This window comes from Phodopus roborovskii, unplaced genomic scaffold (assembly GCF_943737965.1).
Source record: "Phodopus roborovskii unplaced genomic scaffold, PHOROB, whole genome shotgun sequence".
Lineage (NCBI taxonomy): Eukaryota > Metazoa > Chordata > Mammalia > Rodentia > Cricetidae > Phodopus > Phodopus roborovskii.
The window spans coordinates 397,142-419,630 of NW_026125700.1; positions in this window are offsets into that span (position 1 = coordinate 397,142).

The window sequence follows — 22,489 nt, forward strand, 5'->3', positions numbered from 1 at the left end:
GAGCAATGTAATGCTTTTGGAATAAGTGAACTGATTTGTTCCTTATGAAGTTGTCACAAATGGCAAGTTATTTCTACAAATTCAGCACCAGAAAATCATAGTGGTTAGGATTGTAGTAGATTAAAATAAGATAGCTTATTTTTTTTCCTTTTTTCCCTTTAAATTTATATAAAAAAATCAGTGTACAGAAAGAAGAGATATAAGAGGTACAAAACTGTAAAAGTTTAGAAAATCATCTAAGTAGAAGTCGTGATATTCTGACCTTCCAGCTGGACAGCCCTGTTCTCTATGACCTTGTCTATAAGGGCACATTCTATACCACAACACATCTCCTGGAGCACCAGTGATTGGGCAGCAACATTCTCTCTGCCCCTCACCAAATCTTTCCCCTACTGTATCAGCAACCAAGGGATCCATATACTTTATCTATACCCAGAAGAACAGGTGACTATATGGGCTCCCAGCTGGACAGCTCTGCTGTCTAGGCTCTAGCCTACAGGGGCACATCCCATGCCTCAAACCATTTACTGCAGCCCCAGTGACCAGGAAACAGGACTCTACCCACCTCATACCCAAACATCTTACTCTACATCAGTAACCAAGGGAGCCTCATGCAATACTTATACCACAAGGAAGAGCAACCACCACTAGAGTCACAGGCTGCAACTTTACCTTGAAGAAGAGTAACTGCCAGAAGGCAAATACCTTACCTGTATGAACTGGACGTAGAGTAACACCTGGAGGCACAAGACCCATCTACACCTAGTGGAAAAAGTTAGATCAATGATGGTACAGGCTATATCTGCAGCAATTGGAGTAAAAGATGGTTAGACAGCAGTGTAAAAATATATTCATCAAAAGAGAGAGCATCATGGCAGCACCAGACACTAGTGTTTATAGAACAGCAAATCCTGAACATCCCAATGCAGATGAAGGAGAAGAAAACAACCTTATAATAACTTTATGAAGATGCTAGAAGCACTTAAATAGGAATGAAAAATTCCCTTAAAGAAATGGAGGGCCCGAACTCCCTGGGTTGTCCCATGATCCTGCTGCTTCTGTCTATGGTCCACATCAAGAGCACCCTTGGAGCTCTTATACACCCCCACCCATCCCCACCGCCAGCCTACCCCCCCCACCCTGTACCCTACCTTAACCACGGTCCTGCCGCTCTGGTTGAGCACTGGGACAGAGTGTGGAGCCAACTTTGACATATAATAATCAAAACACCTAGCATACAAAATAAAGAATATTAAGAGCAGCGAAGGAAAAAGGACAGGTAACATATAAATGCAGACCTGTCAAAACTACACCTGACTTCTCCATGGAAACCCTCAAGGCCAGAAGGTCCTGGACAGATGTTCTAAAAGTATTAAGAGAACATGGATGCCAGCCTAGGCTACTATATCCAGCAAAACTCTCAATCACTATAGATAGAGAAAACAAGATATTTAATGACAAAACCAGATTTTCCCAATACGTATCTACAAATCCAGCCCTACAGAAAGTATTGGAAGGAAAACTCCAAACCAAGGAAGGTAACTACACCCACAAAAATGTAGGCAACAGATAATCCAACTACACCAGAAACCAAGGGTGAAGCAGAACTAATATATTCACAATACCACTGCCAACAACAAACATAAATCAAACAAGCATCAACAATAAAAGGTCCTTACCCTCAACATTAATGGTCTTAACTCACCAATAAAAAGACACAGGCTAACAGAATAGATACGAAGACAGAATCCATCCTTCTGCTGCATACAAGGAACACATCTAAGCTTCAAAGATAGACATTACCTCCGGGTAAAGGGTTGAGAAAAGATTTTCCAATCAAATGGAAATAAGAAACAAGCAGGCATGGCTATCCTAATATCTAACAAGTTAGACTTCAAACCAAAATTAGTCAAAAGAGATGAAGACAATCATTTCATATCCATCGCAGGAGAAATCCATCAACACGAAATCTCAGTTCTGAACATCTATGCCCCTAATACAAAGTCACCCACATTCATAAAAGAAACACTACTAAAACTCAAAGCTCATATAATACCTCACATACTTATAGTGGGAGACTTCAATACACCACACTCAACACTAGACAGAACCACAAATCAGAAGCTCAACAAAGAAACAAAAGAATTAACAGAAGTTATGCCTCAACTGGGGTTAACAGACATCTATATAACATTCCATCCAAAGACAAAAGAATATACCTTCTTCTCTGCTCCACATGGAACCTTCTCTAAAATCGAACACATATTAGGTGACATAACAAACCTCAACAGATACAAGAGAATAGGAATAGTCCCCTTTATCTTATCAGACCACCATGCTTTAAAATTGGAATTCAACAACAAAACAAATAGCAGAAAACCTGCAAAATCATGGAAACTGAACAATGTGCAATTGCACCACTCCTGGGTCAAAGAAGAAATAAAGAAAGAAATTAAGGACTTTCTAATATTCAACGAGAATGAGGATACAACAAACCCAAACTTATGGGACACCTTGAAAGCAGTGCTATGAGAGAAGTTCTTTGCACTAAGTGCCCATATGAAGAAAATAGAGGATAGTCACATAAGAGAATTAACAGTGCAACTGAAAGACTTAGAACAGAGAGAAGCTAATTCACGCTGTAGGAGTAGACACCAGGAAATAATCAACTTGAGGGCTGAAATCAACAAAATAGAAACCAGGAAAACAATACAAAAAAATCAATGCAACGAAGAGTTGGTTTTTTGAGAAAATCAACAAGATATACAAACCTTTATCCAAATTAACGAAAAAGCACAGAGAGAACATGCAAATTAACAAATTCAGAAACGAAAAGGGGAACATAACAACAGACACAGAGGAAATCCAGACAATTTTCAGGTCATACTTTGAAAATCTGTATTCCACAAAATTTGAAAATTCAAAGGAAATGGACAAATTTCTGGATAACTATCACTTACCAAAATTAAATCAAGAACAGACAAACAACTTAAATAGACCTAAAACCTGCAATGAGACCTAAAACCCGCAATGAAGTAGAAGCTGTCATCAGATGCCTTCCAACCAAAAAAAGTCCAGAGCCAGATGCATTCAGCGCAGAATTCTACCAGACATTCAAGGAAGAACTAATACCACTACTCCTCAAACTGTTCCACAAGATAAAAACAGAAGGTTCATTGCCAAACTCTTTTTATGAGGCCACAATACCTTGGTACCCAAGTCTCACAAAGACACAACTAAGAAAGAAAACTACAGACAAATATCCCTGATGAACATCGATGCAAAAGTACTCAATAAAATACTGGCAAACCGAATTCAAGAATACATCAGAGAAATAATCCACCATGACCAAGTAGGCTTCATCACTGGAATGCAGGGATGGTTTAACATATGAAAATCTATGCACGTGATCCACCATATAAACAAACAGAAAAAGAAAAACCATATGATTATCTCCCTAGATGCGGAAAAAGCCTTTGATAAAATTCAACACCCTTTCATGATAAAGGTCTTGGAGAGGTCAGGGATAACAGGAACATACCTAAACATAATAAGAGCATTATACAGCAAACAAACTGCCAACTGAATCAAACTGAATGGAGAGAAACTTAATTCCTCTAAACTCAGGAACAAGACAAGGCTGCCCTCTCTCACCATATCTCTTCAATATCGTACTAGAAGTTCTAGCTAATGCTATAAGACAACAAAAGGAGATCAAGGGGATCCAAATAGGAAAGGAAGAAGTCAAACTGTCTCTATTTGCAGATGATATGATAGTTTACATAAGCGACCCAATAAACTCCACCAGGGAACTCCTACAACTGATAAACACCTTCTGCAAACTAGCAGGATACAAGATAAACTCAAAAAAATCAGTAGCCCTACTTTTTTCAGACAACAAAGAGACCGAGAAAGAAATCAGAGAAACATCACCCTTTACAATAGCCACAAGCAACATAAAGTATCTTGGTGTAACGCTTACAAACAAGTAAAAGACCTATATAATAAGAACTTTTTGGCTCTAAAGAAAGAAATTAAAGAAGATACCAGAAAATGGACCGATCTCCTATGCTCTTAGATAGGTAGGATAAACATAGTAAAAATGGCAATCATGCCAAAAGCAATCTACATATTCAATGCAATCCCCATTAAAATCCCACCACAATTCTTCACCGACCTTGAAAGGATAATAATCAACTTTATATGGAAAAACAAAAGACCAAGGATAGACAAAACTACCCTATACAATAAAAGAACTTCAGGAGGCATCACCATTCCTGACTTTAAGCTCTACTACAGAGCTATAGTTCTGAAAACAGCCTGGTATTGGCATAAAAATAGACAGGTATACCAATGGAATCAAATTGAAAATCCTGATATTAACCCCCTCACATATGAACGCCTGATTTTTGACAAAACAGCTAAAATTATACAATAGGGCGAGGACAGCATCTTCAACAAATGGTGCTGGCACAATTGGATGAGGGTGTGTAGAAGACTGCAGATAGACCCATTTCTGTCGCCATGCACAAAACTCAAGTCCAAATGGATCAAAGACCTCAACATCAATCCAGCCACATTGAACCTCTTAGAAGAGAAAGTAGGAGGTACCCTTGAACAAATTGGTATAGGAGATCACTTCCTGAACATAACTCCAGGGGCACAGACACTGAGAAAAACGTTTAATAAATAGGACCTCTTCAAATTTAGAAGCTTCTGTAAGGCAAAGGTCACAGTGGATAAGACCAAACGGCAGCCCACATACTGGGAAAAGATTTTCAACAATCCTATATACGACAAAGGGCTGATCTCCAAAATATACAAAGAACTCAAGAAACTAGTCAACAAAACACCAAATAACCCTATTAAAAATGGGGTACAGAACTGAAGAAAGAATTCTCAATAGAGGAAATCAAAAAGGCTGAAAGACACTTAAGAAAATGCTCCACATCCTTAGCTATCAGGGGAAATGCAAATCAAAACAACTTTGAGATACCATCTTACCCCCTGCCAGAATGGCTAAAATTAGAAACACCAATGATGACTTATGTTGGAGAGGATGTGGAGAAAGGGGAACACTCCTCCACTGCTGGTGGGAGTGCAAACTCATACAGCCATTTTGGAGATCAGTATGGCGGTTCCTCAGGAAAATGGGAATTAGTTTACCACAGGACCCAGCAATCCCCCTCTTAGGCATATACCCAAAGGATTCACATCCATGCAACAAAGACATATGTTCAACTATGTTCATAGCAGCACTATTTGTAATAGCAAGAACATGGAAGCAACCTAGATGCCCCTCACTTGAAAAATGGTTAATTAAGATGTGGCACATCAATACAATGGAATACTACTCTGCAGAAAAAAATAATGGTATCTTGAAATTCGCAGGCAAGTGGATCGCACTTGAAGAAACCATCCTGAATGAGGTAACCCAGTCACAAAAAGAGGAACACAGTATGTACTCACTCATATATGGGTTTTAGACCTAGATCAAAGGATCACCAGCCTATAATTCACACCACCAGAAGAACTAGTATACAAGGTGTATTCTAAGAGAATCATATAAAGTCCCTTACAGAACCGGGAAGGGACAAGTCCCCCAGAGCTCAGGGGAATCTATTTACTCTATTGTGTCTTCAGTGTCTGAGATTTATCCATGTCTTGTATTCTGTTGTTTTTACTTGTATCTGTAGTTGCTGTTCATTTATCCAGATTTTTCATTTCCCAAATTCCCTTGGTTTCTGTTTTCTTTATTGACTCTATTTCATGTTTCAATTATTGGATTGTTTCCTTCACATGTTGGATTTTCTTAATTTCTTGGCTTACCTTAAGGGATTTATGTTTTTCTTCTAATATTTTGTTCCTCCATTTCTTTTTTTATTTATTTTATATAACAAAGTCCATTTAAATGAAAACAAACATTTATAGACAATATTTGGGAATTTGGGCATTGTTCTTTCCAAACTACTTCCTGTTGGTAAGGGGCACTGTCATGGGGGATTCGAAGAAGATGCAGAAATCCTGGCTGTAGTCTGTAAGGCTGTTTGTCCAGCTGTTTTGAATTTAGGATCACCTGATACTCTGTTTCAGGCAGTCTGGCTTGATCAAACCACATTAGTCTGGAAGGAATCCACATCTTTTCATTTTCAGTGGAAACAAAAATAGAAATCCTTTTCCCCAGTAACTTGTCCTTCAACTTAAATTTTGGAGTCAAAGCATTTTTTTTAATTTAATTTATTATTTTACATGTCGATCCCAGTTCCCCCTCCTTCCCTCCCTCCTTCCCTCCCTCCCTCCTTTCCTTCCTTCCTCCCTCCCTCCTTTCTTCCCTTTTATCCTCTCTGCCCTCTCACATGCACTCTAACCACCCTCCCCTCCCATCCCCCCACCCCAATTCCATATGTAGGGGAATGCCATCAAGTTGGGGTCATGTAGATCTGACAGGTCTTGTGAAGTAAGGACTAGGGCTTCTCTCATGTCTCTGGATTAAGGCAGTTATCCCTCCATGGGGGATGTGTTCGCAAAGTCCTTTTGTGCACCAGAGATACATCCTGGATCCACTGTCTGAGGTCCCTTAGACTGCTTAGTCCTTCTGGCTGAGACCCATATTCAGGGGGACGTGAGTCAGTCCCATGCTGGCTTCCCAGCTATCAGTCTAGTGGCCGTTAGCAACTCCTTGTTCAGGTAAGCTGTCTGTTTGTGTTTCTGCCACATGCTCTTGTCCTCTCCATCTGCATCTGGGTTCCTAGATCGACTCAGTGTTTATGTATGGGTGTTTGATCATGTATCCAACAGGCATTAGTTGAGGGCTTCATGGATAAGTTAGTTGTTGATCTCACTACTAAGGGAATACTAAGGATAAAAGAAGGAGAAGAATTCCACCCCAAAGGCACAGAAATTTATATTCAACAAAATCATAGAAGAAAACTTTCCCAACCTAAAGAAGGATATGCCTATGAAGGTAAAAGAAGCTTAAAGAACACAAAATAGGATGAAAAGAAAGAGAAAGTTCCTTCATTATATAATAATCAAAACACTTAAAATGCAGAATAAAGAAGGAATACTAAGAACAGCAAAGGAAAAATGCCAAGTAACATATGAAGGTTGACCTATAAGAATTAAATGTGACTTCTTAATGGGAAAAATGAAAGCCACGGTCCTGGAAAGATGTCCTGCAGACACTAAGAGACCATGGATGCCAGCTGAGACTATTATTTCCAGTAAAGCTGTCAATCACCATAGATAGATAAAGCAAGGTATTTCAAGACAAAACCCTATTTATGCAACACTTATCAATTTATCCAGCCCTACAGAAATTAGTGGAAAGGAAACTACAATCCAATAAAGACAGCTGCACACACTAAAAACACAAGCAACAGATATCAATACTCATCAAGTTGTTCCACATTATAGAAACAGAAAGAACATTGCCAGACTCTTTTTACAATGCTGAAGTTACATTGGTAGTTAGCCTGATACCCAAACCACACAAAGACACAACTAAGAAAAAGAATTACATACCAATCTCCATGAATACAGTTTGAAAAATACTCAATAAAATACTGGCAAACTGAATCCAAGAATCCAAATATCATCCTATCATCCACCATGATCAGGTAGGCTTCATCCCAGAGAAGCAGAGATGGTTCAACATACAAAAATCTGTTAATGTAATCCATCATATGAGTAAACTTAAAAAAGAAACGTATGATCATCTCATTAGATGAAGAAAAAGCCTTTGACCAAATCCATCAGCTCTTCATGATAAAGGTTTTTAGAGATCAGGGACACAAGGAACATACCTAAACAGTATAAAGGAAATATGTACAGCAAGCCAATATCCAATGCCAAACTAACCAGAGAGAAACACAAAGCAGTCTCACTAAAATCAGGAAGAAGACAAGGCTGTACACTCTGTCTATTCAATATAATACTCTAAGTTCTAGTTACAGCAATAAAACAACAAAAGGAGATCAAAGGCATAGAATATGGAAGGGAAGTACTCAAACTTTCACTATTTTAACATGATATGATAGTATACATAAATGATTCCAAAAAAATCTACCAGGGTAACACTACAGATAATAAGCACCCTAATAAATGTGGCAGGTTACAAGATCATCTTATTCCTAACTATAGATAGAACATTTCAAGAAATCTTAAGCTCCTCTCTATGACTTTCTGAACACGATCACCTATATCTTCAAAATATAAGGTGAAAAAAATTATCCTTCAGTTGAAATAATTTATCATAGTAACATGAAAATTAAATGATAGAAATATACAGCACATGATCCAGGAATATCACCTTTAGATATGCCCATGAAAATTGCTTACTCACAATACACCTATATACTTATTTGTATGTACATTATGTTCCTATTTACAGGATTTTGCAACAGTTCAAAGCTGACCAAAAACTTGGATATAAGCTTTGTTACATGATCCAGAAAAAAATATTACAAAGTATAAGGAAAATTGTTGTAGAAAATTAAATAATATTTATAAGAAGAAGAAGATTTTAGGATTCATTACCTTTTTTTGATTCAACCTGTAAGGGTTGTTATAACTAGGGGAAACTTATATCTACATATCATTATATAATACATAAACAATAGTTATAACCACATTCTTAAATACTGATTGGATTTTCCTCTCTGTGTTTTATTTTTAACCATGTTGGTTTTTCATATTTCTTATTAATGTGTATCTAGTTATACTATTTTTATTCCTGCTTTAGTATTTACTAATATGTCATGTGTATGGTACTCACTTTGATTTAATATGTGTAGTTTTAATAGCAAACACCTTTGTGGTGTATTATAACAAAAGGAAGTATAAAGTCAGATTGTTAGATTCTTTTCTGGACAAATGTAATATTTTAAACTGATAATAGAAAATTAATTGTACTGAATATTAAGGATTTTCATGTAAAAACAGATGCATGTTAAAACAAACCTATGCTAGGCTTGAAAACATATGCATGCTACATGCTAATGATAATGTTACTCTGTTTATATAATTTCAATTTATTCTTTTGTCCTAGCTTAATAAATATAAATGTACATATTATGGATTTTGTCTGTAATTCTATGGCACTTGAGGTATGTGCGTGTCTGTGTGTGTGTGTGCCATAGAATGTATTTGAAGTTAAGAATACATCTATTGACCAGCATTGAACACTTTTGCTTTCTTTTTTTTTTTCTATTGAGTCTAGTTTGTGTTGTCTAGATTGATTTTTGGGTATAGGGCTTCTTTTGTATATGGTTGTCCTGCCAGATTTAATAGTAAAACACTGACTTTCCCTTTCACAGAAGCTATGCAAAACGAATAGTTTCTTACCTGGTGGTAGAATTTCATGCCCACCCCCACTCCACATTTGAATGGACCTTACATAGGACTTATTTCTATTGGTCAAACAAGGTCTGTTAGTTTTTACAGAACTGCACTGTTGTGTCTGGAAAACACTGTTTTGACTATCTCTATCTCTTTAATATTTTCACTCCCTGATCCTGGAATGACAGATACAGTGTGTATGTCCCTCTTAGGCCTGAGTATTCTACAGCCTTACTCTCTGAACAATTGTTAACTACTTTAAAGAAACTTTTTTGATCATGTTTGACTAGGTCTCTGGTTTATGGGTATAGCAATATGTCTTTAGGAAATTTTTTAATACTATGATTATTTAGAAAAATAGTAGTATATGGCTGTATCCCAAGACTTATGATCTGTTTAGCCACAAGTTATTGATCCCTTTATGAATGCAAGTGATAGGTTCCATCTCCTGGAGCAGATCTTAGATTCAATCAGAAAGTGGTTAGTTACTCTGATAACATTTGTGCTACCATTATACCAGTGGTTATATCTTGTCTTGCTAGCCATTGTTGTAGTTGTCAGGGTATACAGATGAGTGAAATTATGGATTAGTTTTCTCTGGTAGCAAGCATAACACCCCAGCCCTGAAAAAGATAGCCAGTAGAGATAAAACTCCCAGGTGAATCCTGTATTGATTTCCCCAATGTTTGGGGACTCTTGTATGTGGTGTCTCAGTAGGAGGGTATTATCAGCAAGTTCTAGAGGGTTTTCCAAGAGGACTGGCAAGAATGTACAATGACTGAGGTATATGTAACCCCTGGGGAAACAACTATTCCTCCTATACTAATGGATTAGTAGAATTAATATTGTGAAAATTGCAATATATACCAACAGCAATTTATAAATTCAATGAAATCAGTCATCAAAATCTTGACAGAATTCTTTATATAAATTAAATAAGAATTATAAATTTCAATTAGGAAGACACAAAACACCAATATAGTTCAATCTATCCTGAATACTAAAATAACTGCTGGAAGTATCATATACAAAAATATGGGGATACAGTCATAAAAATAACATGGTTCTGGCAAAAACAAGACATATTAATCAACAGAATAGTAGTGAGAGTTCATAGCACATGCAAGTACACACATCTATGACAATCTGCTTTTAGATAAAAAAAGGAATTCATGGTGAAGAAAAGACTTCAGCAAATGTTGCTGGCCAAGCTGTATTGCTGCACATAGAAGAGTGAAGCTAGATCCTTATCTCTCACCCTCAAGAAAACTCAACTTCAAATGGAACCAGGACCTTGAATTAAGAACTAACATCTTGCATTTGATAGAGGAGAGAACATAATATATGTTTAATGTTATTAGCAGAGGAAAAGACTTTCTGAACAGGACTCTATGCATTAAGATCTATAATTGAGGAGGGAGAAGAGGAGAGGGGAGGAGAAATGAGGGATCAGTAAGATTTAAATGGAGAGATGAATAGAAGAGAACAAGAAAAGAGACACATTGATAGAGAGAGCTGTTTTAGATTTTAAGAGAAATTTGGCACTAGGAAAATGTCCAGAGATCTACACGGATGAACACAACTAAGAGTCTAAGCAATCGTGGAGAGGCTATGGAGAGGCTACCTTAAATGTGCTTCCATGATAATGAGATTGATGACTAATTTATATGCCATAATAGAGCCTTCATCTCATAGCTGATGGAAGCAGAAGCAGAGATTCACAGCTAAACACTGAGCTGAGCTCCTGGAATCCAGTTGCTGAGAGGGAGGAGTAATGAGCAAAGAGGTCAAGACCAGTCTGCAGAAATCCACAGAGACAGCTGACCTGAACAATGGGGAGCTCATGGACCCCAGATTGATAGCGGGGAAACCAGCATTGGACCTACTCAGAACCCAGAAAGTGGATCTCAATTAGAAGGCCTGGGCAGGTTATGGGACTTCTGACAGTGATACCAGGATGTATCCCTGGTGCACTAAATATTCCCCATGGATGGATACTCTGTTAGCCTAGTGATACAGAGGAGAGCCTAGGCCCTTCCCCAAATGTCTTGACAGATTTTGAAGATCCCTCCTGGAAGGCATTACCTTCCAGGGGGACTAGAAGGAGGATGGGATGGGGTTGCAGTGGGGGGGCATAAGAAGATGGGAGGGAGAGGGAGCTGAAATTTATAATTAAAATAAGATTGTTTTTAATTTAAATAAATTCGATTAATAAAATTTATAAAATTGAAAAATGGATCTATATGAAACAAAAATAACAGGAAGCATCTGTTACAGCAAATCACACCATCACCTGATTTAAGGTGCTTCACATAAGAAAGGAAATAAACTATCAACTTTATAGTGGATAGAGGGAATTTTATCTAGAAATACAATATAACTTTCATATATATTATCATCAGTGCATCTCTGTTTTGACATTTTCTGTCATTGTTTCAGATGGTAGTATAGCTTAGGTGTATGTCTAGCCTCATGAAGCTATAGAGGTTTAAGCTGATTATTCATGGGGAAAATTACAGCTGAATATTTATTTTATATGTTGTGGATATAACTTCTACATAGTGACTATTAGATGTGTGGATTTGCAAAATTATGAGAATGCATTAGTTTGAATAAGATGATGTTTTCTTATTTGTCAGTGTGAACATGGAAAGAGACTGAGCTTTCATGTAAAACATATATGATAAAAATAGTGTATGCTATTATCTTTTTAGTGGAATATTACTAGATAGTAATTTTACATTAAACTCTATGTGCTATACATTCATCCTAAAATTATTCAGTTTTATAATATGTATTGCTTTCATATGATTTTTATGGTCATTAGGAAAAGGTTTTATTTATGAAAACAATAATTTCATGATTTTCTTTACAGGCTGAATGAATATATATATTATTAATCTATCATAAAATATTTACTAGCATTTCACAAAAAAATGGCATTCTTTGCAGATGACCAAGATTTTTTAGTTATATGCCAACCCTTATTGGTGAATAAAGACTGTATTTAAACTAACTTTACAATGAACATTAAACCCTCAAATAATAGTATCAAAATAGATTTACTGTATGCTTCTGTAAAATATTCTTGAAATATGAGAAAGTAAATACTTATTTTCAATGTCAATGTGCAATTTGTTTCTTGAGGTTATAGTATAGACAACAAATGGCTTCCTAGTTACCAAAAAAATAGTGTTTGTAAAAATTAGTTATAAAACACAAAATTTGTTCTTCTGTAAGTAGATAACTAAAATTTGTAACAAACAGTTCTATTCATGTTAACAAAAATGATAATTCTTTCACATGGGTTATTAAATTCCATGTCTATGTGTATGATTTTTTTCTTTATTCATTTGTAATCCACCCCAGAGGAAAAAATTCTGTTCTTGAATTGTCTATTTTCCTTACAGCCTATTAAAGTAATGTTATTATTTAAAAGTAATAGTACTTAAATATTGTGGTAGATGGACATTATACATGATAACAGAATGATCCAAAGATATTGTGTAATTATATATGCACAAATCTAAACATTCATGAGTAAACAAAGAATATAGTAAATACTTAGTTTAATTACAGTAATTTCTGTAATTGGTAGTATGATTGTAGCAGACAATTACAATTTTCTTTTCCCACTATGAATTCTGTAATGATTTTATTTGCTGGGGTGAACATATTTTATTTCTGAAGAATCTAACACATTAATTTTCTTGGGTATGTTTCCAATGACCCTAATTTAGGCAACCATTATCAGTGTCTGTTGTTGCAGTTATTTTGCTTACACAAGTTTTGGTGTAGTGTTCAGAGGATTAAATAAAAGATCTTCTCATTTGTTTAATGTTCATGTTAATGCTCATGTAGTCAACACTGTGGACATACACGATTTTTTTTCATTTGCCTGTAGAATAAGGAAATTGCAAAGTCTGTATTCACCAAAGGAAGCAACATTTCACTGTTATTAAGATGACTATACTCAGAAAATAGGACTGGAGAGGTGATTCATCATTTAAGAACTTTTTCTGCTCTCACAAATAACCCTGTTTAATTTTAACAACCCACATGGTGGCTCAAAATCATCAATAACTTAAAATACAGGGTTTCAATGCCTCATATGACCCCTGACATCACCAGGCACATACATTGTACACAAGCATATATGCAGACCAAAAATTCTTACACATAAAATAAATATATCTAGTATAAATGGTAAAATGACAATAGTTGAATAATTACGGAAAAATATAAATCCTATATGCTACTAATTAGAATGGAATATTATATAGCACTGAACAAAAGAGCCAGTCAATTCCTCAAAGAGCTTGAAGCACTCTTATCACATTTTGTCCTTTATTAATATGCAGAAGTATAAAAATTTATATTCAAATAACTATATACCCATATATGTTCATAGCACATGCTTACTGTTGCTATTGATTACCTACAAGAACTTGATGGTAAGAAACTATTCCTGATGATACTACATATTTCAGTCCAAGAACATGGAGAAATCAAACTGGTTTGGACAAGAAGGCTTACTCTTGGTTGGTTAGATTTTTGAAGTTACACAAGTTGTTATGTATATTGCTAAGAGAAAAAGGAAGTCATCAATAGTTTTTCTCAACTGTGTACTCTGTAAGCAACAATAATGATAACCATGTCGTGATACGTTCACAGACACAATGGTTGCATTGATATTATAGGGGCAACTGAATAATTTGATTTAAGGCCAGATGCACAAGAAGCAAAACCTGATTACTACTATAAATGGTTGTGGAACTCCCGGGCTTACAGGTTAATGTACTATTACATTGTGAAATAGAAATAGTATCAAATTGTCTCCTGAACTCACATATCTATATTCACGGAATTGTACAATTCTTGGAACATATATGAGACTTTTTTGTTCAATGAAATGTTATTAATGCATAAACTAGTAGATCAGCACACCAAATCAATAATCTATGTTATAGAAGAAGCTGAGGTTTGGTCTCTTGAACATATTACCATTGTTTTTGGATACTGTGATTTTTTATTTCCATGTAGATATTTGAATGAGATTTTTTATCACTATTATCATCTAGTTGTAAGATTCTTTTGTCTGTTTCATCAAATACATTTTTTATTCTTTCTAATGCATGTTTAATTTTATTTGAGTGTTTTTTAATTGGTTGGTTTGGTTTCATATATATGTAACGGTACTTACAAAATTCCTATCCATCCTTCTCTCCCTCCAAAACCTCCTATGCTAGCCTTTTGTGTGTGTGTGTGTGTGTGTGTGTGTGTGTGTGTGTGTGTGTGTGTGTGCTGCTCATGTGGTTTTAGAGCTGACCACTTGGAATTTCACAATTAGGAACACATCCCTTATTAGGATTGATATTTTCCCTCTTAGAAGTTCTTAATTGCCTGTAGCTCTTCAACACTGACATACCAATACCAATTTTTGTTTCATTGTTCAGGTCTTGTTAAAGCAACCATATTTTGAGAGTTCATGGGTTATATATGGAAGATACCTCCTCAAAGGAAGAATATTTGTTCTTTGGCTTTTACAGTCTTTCATAATGTTTTCAGATATTTAGGTATAAAGTTGTGTTATAGGTATATTAGTTAGGGCTGACCACCACATGGTTCTAGGCACTTGAATTAGTAGTGTTCTCTTATTACAAATAGAACCTTCTGGGATGAATGGTGTGAACTACACTTGTCACTGTATATAAATTTCAGTTTTAAGATTGCAAATAGCCACCTTTAATCTGAGCACTCAGGAGGCAGAGGCAGGCAGATCTCTAAGATTGAGTCCAATTAGACAGCTGTTCATTAGCTTTCAAGATGTATGTGCTGTTACTGTACCATTGTGGGTATCCTTCTATACTGATCATTGTTGTGGTTGGCAGACATCACATAAGATTATGGCTATTGATTGCTTGGCTTCTTTTACAGTTTGCACAACAACTACTCTTATTATAAAAGCTAGTTCTTTTTTCTACATTTATTTTTTTCCCAAAATACCTATTTCTTTGCTGACTTTCTCCTACATTTTACTGACATTTTCAGCCAGATTTCTTATTTTTCCTTGCGTTTTCATGATTCTTTTCATTCATTTCATTAACTTTCCTGCTTAAGGTCTGGATATGACCCATGGGTTTATATCCTGTTTTAGTTAAATCATCATCTCAGAGACATAAAATTATCTATGATTATATCTATTCCTGGCCCCTAAGAACATAATAAATACCTGTTCCTATGAACTTCCCAGCTTGAGCCATTCTCATGTGCCTGCCATATTTTGTTTGTCAGTGTATTGCCTTACTGACATCCACAGTTGAGGATTCTTTCTATAAGAGCCCTCTATTAACTTTTCCTCTTCCAGGGACTGGAGCTTCCCATATAGAGAATACTCCTTGATCTCTGTTGTCTATGGTATCTCAAATTTTACTTTTTTTTTTTCATGAGTGGAAGTTGTAGAGATTATATTACAAAAATGTACGAGGCAACAAATTATTATCCTTTTGTCATTTACAGTTCTGAGGAGTTTTCACTCTTGAGTTGGATGATGAAAGTGTTAAAAGTTTTACATTTTTTCTAAGAACCCCCTGAATAAACAATATAATTAATATAGTAAAATATGACTAATGTGATATCCAATATAGCAATCAATATAATAATAAATAATCTTATAATACCCTAGCTGTGACCTTATAACAATGAGGGGTACAAATTTTGTTGTTTCTGTGTAAGTATGTTTGATAGTCAATCCATAAATTATGCAATTTTAAACTTGTGTGCCCATTTACAAAATGTATAACAACAGGAATTATTTTATAAAATGTAGAGGTTTTGCTATATTGAACATTAAAATTAAGGCCATCTGAGATAGAGATAGCCACTTGGTGGGTTGTGATTAGCATTTATTAAAAGCAGCTGGAATCCTTGGTGCTGAAGACTCACGCTTTGCCATTTCCTCTTCAAGGAGTCATTTTAATAGCTAATGATATGCTCAGTATTCCTCCCACCTCCAGGTAAATTGTCTATTTCTCATCATGGAAAAGTACAAGTGAATACCCTTTAATAAATAAACATGGGGTATTTATTATAGTATACTAAATTAATAAACGGCAATTACATTTTAATGAGAGATGCCATGCATGCGTGTTAAAAACAAATATTTTTCATATTTATGGATGCTAAATTAACCAAAAAAGTTTTCTTTTGAAGTGTTTTCTGACATGTGATTCTGACTCAAGCCAATGTTCCATATATATCAACACTGACCATGTATTCCCAAAATTCCCAAAGTCACTGGCAGGACCCAGTGGATCTTTTTACTAGGTTCTATTCTTTTGGGTCTGTGTCCCTGTGGCAAAATATAATGTAGTGAAGGAGGGTTTAAAAGAGTCTACAAATACCCAGATGGTGTCCAGACACCTACAAATATATAATTAAATAACTTCTGCAGTCTTCCTACTCCTGAAGATGCAGTCTCTGCCCTTCAGGATGTTCCAACTACAACCCAATATAGTACAAACCAGCCCCTCCTTTTCCTTATAAGGGTTTAAATTTTAATAATAGATTCTTTCTCAACAGCCATCATTTAAATCATTTAGTATGAGAAAACTGAAATTTATATGTGCCACAGACCCGCACAATGGAAGGATATCTGTATCAACCAAACTCACAACTGAAACAGGACCTTTGAGAGCTGTTGACTTTTCTGAGTGTAGGGCTACTTGCTTCTATCCTACATGCTTTTGGAAACAGCTCCAGACATTCTACTCACTTCCTGCAAAATATGCACTTTTGAGTATGTTCTATTAGTTCTCTTGATTTTGCTATATATTTATTTCTTTCTGAATTACAATTTTCTGTACAAAACATAATAATTGTTTTTACAGTTGTAGGAAATGCTCTATAAAAGTAATAAGAAAAGAGTTAAAAGTTCAATAGTTGTTAAATTATATTTGACAATAGAAATTTCTTTATTGGGACATGTTTTTTTTTTCTGTCCAGGCTGGCCTCGATCTCACAAAGACTTGCCTGCCTCTACCACTTTAGTGCTGAGATTAAAGTCATGTGGCACCACCGCATGGATGACAAGAGAAATTTGAAGTCAAACTGTTTCAAGAAGCAAGATAAACATAATATATTGATAAACAATTCAACATAAATATATGAAATTCTGTATATATAAATCTGTGTGTGCGTGTGTTTGTGAGTGTGTGTGTGTGTGTGTGTGTGTGTGTGTGTGTGTGTGTGTGTGTATGTGGTGTCTGAAATAAGAGTCACTAAATGTTTGAAGCAAGCTTTAGCAGAATTGAATGAATAAGGGTACATCACAATTAAATAGTTAGAAAACTCATTTTCCTAAGCTTATTCTGTGTAGAACGATTATACAAAATAATAGGGAATAATTGACATGTTGCAATTAATAGGACCTGAAGTTCATACACAGAATGATACATTAGACAATAAAAAAATATTTCCTTAAATAACATATGCATGGAAAATCTTACAGGAAACATAATATTCTACCTCAGAAAGAGACTTATTATATAAAAACATAATCACGTAAAATATATCATTCTCACCAAAGTAGAACAATACTAACAAGTCAGAGCAGAAAATTGTCATCTTAAAATTTTGCAAAGAAAGGACAGTATCTTTAAATAATAAAGGAAATTTAAATGTATCTTGATATAAACCTAAATGAAAACATGTTATATCAAAGGCCGTAGGTTGTAACCAAAATTAGTACTAAGAATATTTAGGAATAGTCTTAAATTATTGCAGTAAGTAACTAAGATTGTAAATGAAAATTTTAATAATTGACCAGTAAGGCACCTATATTGGTAAGGGTTCTTGCCACCAACCCTGAATTCCTAAGTTCAATTCCTGGCTCTCATCATGTTGGGAGAATAGAAACGATTTCTATAAGATTTCCTATGACCTTCATGATGTGTTTCATAGCATTGATTGCCAAATACACAAAATAAATAAGTTAGGGGAAAATCTATTTTTACAACTTGAGAAACTAGACACATAAAGATCAAACTAATTCCAAAGCTAGAAAAAGAAATGGAATTACTAATATAAGAACAAGGATAAAGCACAGACTAAAGAGTAGAAAATAGCAATGAAGGCGACTTTTTATTATTTGATAAGATTTAAAATTGTTTTATTATTCTGACTATTGAAGTTATAACACTTTTATAAAGAATAAATATTTTACGCCATCAAGAAATGGCTCAATGGTAAAAAGCACTGGCTGTTCCTTGAGAGGACAGAAGATTCAATTCCAGTACCCACAGAGCAGTACACTTCTGTGTGCTGTTCTGGTACCATGGGATTAGTTGTACTCTTCTCATCATTGTGGGTAGGGGGCATGTACACAGTCTCCACACCCACATACATTAAATTTATAAAATGGATTAAAAAATAAGTATTATTATACAAATTAAATGTCAATATTAGGTAATATATATGAAAGATGTTACAGTAAAATATTACCTAAATTGCTTAAATTATTAAACATATAGATTACATTTATAAGAAATATGCTACTGAATTTACCATAAAACAGCTGCCAGCAAAATCTTGTACTAGTAAAGTTACTGATGAGTTCTATCACATTTACAGAAGTGACTTCAAATGCTAGAAAATAGCAGTTTCTCATTCTTTCTTTGATGTTAGCATTATAAGTCAGACATAAAATTTATAAACACAAATGCTAACATTCATTTTGAATTCACCACATGCAAAATCTTTATTATAAACACAAGCACAGTAAGTCTGAAGATTACAGTTTGCCATCATTAAGGAACTTCCTCTGCAAAAAAACTCAGTATATCACAGTTGTAAGCTATTTAAGAATCTTCTAATTCAACATTTCTGTTAACTAAAGGTTGAATTGGGATTTTTGTTATGTTTTATTTCATATTTATTTCATATTTCATATTTATTTCACTTTGAATTGCTTTTTAAAACTAAACTTTATGGCAATAAATTAGCAACATTTCCTACTCACTTTATAGTGACTAGCACAACCACACTGGGACTATCAGACCATTCTTAATTTAATAATTAATATTTTCAGAGTTGCAACCTCAGGAATTTTGTAACATCTATGCTGTTTTCCTTATAAAGAAAATGTGAGATGTCATAAATATAAAAAAATTCTCAGTGAAAATAAATAGAGAACAAAGTGGTTTCTATTGAAGATGTACAATAGATTGTGGGTACATTAAAACTAAAGAAACATGAAGTCATATGGAAAGCCATTTTTGTATGAGCTAATTAAAAACATAATTTTAAAAAGTATTAGTATGGAGGTATTATGCATTATTATGAATAATGCAGATCCCAGGAACATCGGGTTATTAAACAAAAAATTCAGTGCTAAATACAGGATACCTTCCTAAGAATTATTCTTCAATAAAACTAGTGACACTTAAAACTATACAGGTTATGGCTATTGCCATTTTATGCCCAAGGGAACTGGATGGCAAAATCCTATTTTTGAAGAAATCACATAAATTGTTTGCAAGACAAGACACTTGCTGAGGATTAGCATGAAGATTCCTTCCTGTTAGCTTACCTTCAAAGTATCAGAAGTTGCCATATAAACAGCTAGGGTAGAAAAGTTGGCAATGGTCTTCCTGGCCTTACACATTATATTCTATAATACCAACTTGCTAGGCAACATCAGTAACTTCTGCAGTAGTAGTTCAATATTTATGGAGTAAATAGCAGATTTCTGATTGGCTTTGAGGACGAATTTTTGAGAGAGCTTTCATTTTAATATCATGGACCTGATTACAGGCCCATAGCTGAGAAGGTCATAGGTACTAAGTGTGAACTTAGTGCTGTTCTTTTGGTAAATAGACATGCTGTTAAAAACACTTTGAATTAGCTACATTATAACCAGAAACTTGTGTTAGTTTCACCTTTATCAAAGAAGCTTCCTCTTGCAGTGAATATTAATGTAGAGACTTATGGATGATCAAGCTGCTGAAAACAAGTGTGAGCATTAAAAGATACAGCCATGTCACTCCAAGATTCAAAGAATGTGACAAAAGGAAGAGGAATATGTAAGAGCTAAATAATATTAAGTGAGGGAATGAGCATCATTAGGCACAAATTTAGAATTCCAAGTTTTTACAGCAAATAATTGATGGATCTATAACTGATACTATGCATCTCATATTTGCTACAGATCAAGGCAAATTTGCATATACAAAGTAGAGTTGTAATATGGGAAAGTCACATGGGTATATTGGCCAAATTCCCTACATACATATAATTTATTTGCTGAGTCCATATACTTAAATGCTTTGTTGTTTGGATTATTACACTAAATGTTTAATATTTCTGTGGGATGCCTCTCATTTATTATTGCCATATTTTATTTTCTGTAGTGATAATCATTGCTTCTCTGCTGAAAATTGTTGAGCTTCACTAAAATACCTTCAAAACTAGATTTCAAATTTAGATTTTCTAATGTTTCAAAATATTTTTTCAGGTTAAGTTATAATTACATTATTCCCCTCTTCTCTTTTCATCTTTCTTTCTCCCATACACCCTTTCTCACTCTTCTAAATTCATGGCCTTTCTGTTATATTAATTGATTGTTATATTGGCAGAAAAAAATCATGTTTCCCTAAGATTATTTTCATATTGTTTTTCTTAATTTTTGAAATTCATATCATGTATGGTTATACTTTTTATTTCTAATCTATTTTATAGTATTTTAAAATTTAAATTTAAAACAGTCTTGTCACATGTCAATCCCAGTTTCTACATCCTCCCATACTTCCCTGTTCATCCCACCAACCCCCAATCACATCCCCATTCTGATCACCAGGAAGGGTTTGTAATCTTTTATATGTGCAGAATTTTGTTAAGCTGTGATACATTTGATTTTGCTATGTTAAGGTTAAAACCCTTTTCATTTAGACAGAAATGAGGAGATGATGGGAGATGTCATTATAAATATGTTTCTCATACTGGTTAATGAAGAAAGCACTGTTGGCCAATAGGAATGCAAGATAGGAGGGACTAGGAGACGAGGAGGAAAGAGGAAGGAGGAAGGAGGAGTGAGGATGGAGAGACTGGGGAGACGAGACGCTGGCCCCTTTCTCCGGTAAGAAGACTACGTGGAAATATTAGATTAACAGAAATGGGTTAATACTTAAGACAGAGCTAGCCGATAAGAAACAAGTAACAGGCCAACAGAATTATATCTAATACAGTGTAGAGAGAGGTAGTAGTAGGGAGGAGATTCATCCTGGAGGACAGAGAGAGTAGAATGCCAGCCCCTCTCTCCAGCAAGGTGGTGGGACCTGAACGGTGCGGAAAAAACTATTTCTAACAATGAAGGGTTTTTTTTTCATCTGTATTTTGGTTATAATTCAGGACAAGAAAACTGAGCTTTGTATAAGGACTGATATTTATTACAAGTTAAATTTCTTTTATCATCTAAACTAAAACTAAAGTATTAGCTCAAAGAAGATGAATAATGATTTCTCAGTGACTTGGATAACTAATGATAAAATGCTTCAAAAATAACTGAATAAAAATATTATTGTTATCCTAGGTTAAACATGGGGCAACGAATGAAATTCAGATAATTTAACTTAAATTAAAAAAAGTACTATCATGTATTAACCTAAAAGAAATATATATTTAATTTATGCTTAACTCAGATATTGCTTTTATAAGTATAATAATGATGTTATTCTTTCTCAGATAGCAAATAGCAAAAATAATCAATATTTACAGTTTAAACTGCCTTTTTCTGTTCAGTCCAATTTCGATGCACTCAAATAACGATACTGCTTTGATTTGAATTCCTCAACACTTGTTATCTTACATTGGCTTAAATGTATAAACATGCTATATTTATGCAAGATAATGTATATAATTTCATTGTTGATTGCAGATTTCACAACCATTGCATTAATGAATTTAAACTAGCCACATTAAAATAAACATTGCAAGGTGATATTTTTATGTGAAAATTAGTGTCTTTTGTATCAGAGGGGGAGTGTAGCTAATTAGTAAAAAGCAATTCTAACAATTTTCTTGTGACAGAAATTGTAGAATCAGTAAAACACTTTGATGCTAATTAATTAAAACAAATTAAGTGGCATGCATAATT